This window comes from Rousettus aegyptiacus, unplaced genomic scaffold (genome assembly GCF_014176215.1).
Source record: "Rousettus aegyptiacus isolate mRouAeg1 unplaced genomic scaffold, mRouAeg1.p scaffold_m13_p_7, whole genome shotgun sequence".
Classification (NCBI taxonomy): domain Eukaryota; kingdom Metazoa; phylum Chordata; class Mammalia; order Chiroptera; family Pteropodidae; genus Rousettus; species Rousettus aegyptiacus.
Window position 1 is genome coordinate 65,560,411 of NW_023416310.1, and position 3,137 is coordinate 65,563,547.

General features: G+C 42.0%; 1 pseudogene; it reads left to right on the plus strand.

Annotated features, from left to right (window-relative positions):
- The first annotated feature begins 1,052 nt into the window (after positions 1–1,052).
- Positions 1,053–2,885, plus strand: LOC107505421 (annotated as a pseudogene).
- The last annotated feature ends 252 nt before the right edge of the window (positions 2,886–3,137 follow it).

The window sequence follows — 3,137 nt, forward strand, 5'->3', positions numbered from 1 at the left end:
TGGGTCACATGAGCATGGGTGGGAAGTCACACATGGTCACATGGGATCAGTGGAGATCCACACAGGGTAGAGATTAGAGCTCCCAGTGATCACAGGCCCAGGTCTGGAGAAGGGCAAACTAAGTCCACACTGCCTGACAAATCTTTACAGGAGCCATTCCTCGGTTTCTCCCCCATGGGCTTTTTAGCCACTTCCTGGCACCCGCCGGCCCTCACCTCACAGTGGCACCACCCCCCGGCACGCGCACCTCATGCTTCCTCTGGCCAAGCAGCAATTGGCCAATGGCAGGAGAACAGCAGATCAGACCTAGCTGTGTGGACTGCGTGGCTGGGATGGACACTCCAGTGTTGGGACAGCCCATCTCTGTCCCCTGGCAGAGGAATGGGACAGGACCAAGTTGGCTCAGCAGCAGGTGTCCGCAGGCTCCTCCTCGCCCAGGCTTTGGAGTATAGCATTCTTCAAACATAAGCTTTTATTGTAGAACACTTAGCAGAATTGGGTGCATAGGGAAACCTGAATTAATATTTTCAAACGACTAAATAAATCTTTTAAACATTTGATTGATATAAAAGTATGGGAATGCTAAAGATGCTCATTCTTGGGATATCCACAGGGGCTCCTGTGCCAATTCATGCTCTTCTGATTAAGCTTGTTGCTGCAAGCCTTTAGCATTTTGTTTTCTGTTGTGCTTAATTATAGGGGCTCCCTGACTTATCAACACCTAATTTAAAAATCGTTAGTGGGGACTTCCCGGCAGTGGCCGCGGAGGTGGCTATACCCCAGCCCGAGAGTACAGCCCACGCTGCAGTGGCAAGAATGTGCCACAGTCACAGGGCTGGCCCTGAGGAGCACCCACCAGCCACTGCTGCCACCATCACACACAGACCAAGGAGATGTGGGATATATGGATTTGGGATATGAATTCACATGAAAACCCACTTTGGGGTTGTAAATATTTCTGATGAAACTAGATTAGATAAATTTCATGATCTTTGTATATTTATATATTTTTAATTTTGCATTTGACTTAAAGTGCCACAAGACACTTTGCATATTGCAAGGTGGTCTTAGCCCCCTCCTTGATTTGGGTACTCTTGGATATGTTCCTGCTGCTTTACTTCAGTGAATGCAACAAATGTGGTGAAAAAAAGAAGAAGAGAGAACTTCCTGCTGGGGACGTTCCAGAGCCAGGGCAACGGCCTCATGAAGGCCCTAGAGCATGGGGAAACTAGTCACTGTTCCAAAAGAAGATCAAGAAAAGTTGAAAGAGATGTTTAAAGTCAATCAGTTTGATTAAATGGCCAGTGAGATGATTGCATTCAACACACCTTTACTAGATGTTAGATCAGAAGGGTGTAAAATGAAGGTGTATCCAGATAATCTTCCTGTGGCAAGTGTGATGATAGTTTGTCACAATGAGGCTTGGAGCACACTTCTGTGAACTGTCCATACTCTCATTAATTGCTCACCAAGACACATGCTAGAAGAAATTGTTCTAGTAGATGATGCCAGAGAAAGAGACTTTTTGAAAAGACCTCTAGAGAGATATGTGGGAAAAAAGTACCAGTTGATGTAACTCTAATGGAATAATGTTCAGGATTGATCAGAGCTAGATTAAAAGGAGCTGCTTATGTCTTTGTGTCTTTATAAAATAATACCGAATGTCAACTCTAACAGAAAATTGTTTTAATTAAATATATAGAGAGATAGATATAGATACAGGTTTACATATATATGTGTGTGTGTGTATACATATATATATATTTATAATATATGTGTGTGTGTGTGTGTGTGTGTGTGTGTATATATATATATATAAATGGAATTGCTGTGTCTAAAGGCCAAGTGATCACCCTCATAGACACTCACTGTGAGTGTAAGTATACAGGGGGATAAGTGGAGCCTTTTTAGCCAGGATCAAACCTAACAGGAGAGCAGTAGTACAGACCTACCATTCATGTGACCAGAGATGATGCTTTTGAGTGTATGGTAGGTTTTGCTATGACCTATGATAGATTCAACTGGAAGCTCTATTTTTCTGCTACCCTGTTCTCCAAAGAGAAATGAACAGAAGGAAAGTTAATCGGACTCTTCCTGTCAGAACACCTACAGTGGCAGGAGGCCTTTTTTCAAGAGGCAGAGATCACTTTCAGGATATTGGAATATAAAATGCTGGAATTGATATTTGGGGAAGAGAAAACATAAAATTCCTCTAGGATTCGGCAGTGTGGAGGAATTTAGGACATTGTTACCGGTGCACGGGCTGGACATGTGTTTAGGAAAGCTACATCTTACATGTTTCCAGGAAGCATAGAGCACATAATCAATAAAAATGACAGGTGACTTGCAGAAGCATGAATGGATGAATTTAAGAATTTCTTTCATATCATTTAACCAGGTGTATGAAGGTAGATTATGTAAATAGAGCATCAAGACTTGGTCTAAGACACAAACTCCAACGCAAAACCTTTCTCTTGGTACCTAGAAACTATTTATCCTGAGCCTCAGACTCCATATCACTATTTTTCTTTGGGAGAGATACAAAATATGGAAACAAATCAATGTCTAGATAACATCACTAAAAAAGAGAATGAAAAAGTAGGAATTTTTAACTGTCATAGTATGAATAGCAATCAGGTTTCCTCTTTTACTTTCAACAAAGGAATTAGAAAAGATGACCTTTGCTTAAATATCTACAAACTTAATGGCCTGGTCACAGAGCTCAAATGCCACCACCTAAAGGCCACCAACCTTGCAGCATGTGAACAGTAATCCATGCCTGGATGAGCCACACAGAGGATAGCCAGGTGCCCAGCATCAGAGACTGTGATGGAAGCTGGTCCCAGCAGTGGCTTCAAAACATCATTCTTCCAGAAATATTCTGAGATAAAACTTACAAAAAGAAAGAAAGAAAAAAAGGACTGACTGGGATACCTTTGCATACCTTTCTGCCACATTCTTAAATAATGACAATAGTAAAAATGCTTCCTTCCTGCAGGATGTAAGATTTCTCATCCATTAAAAATTAGACTCCATTCTCTTCTCAGCTGTGAACTGGCCTTCCTGTCCAAGGATGTGCAATGACAATGTAAGCAAACTGCACACCGCTGTTACAATATTGGAAGAGTCCTTCGTCA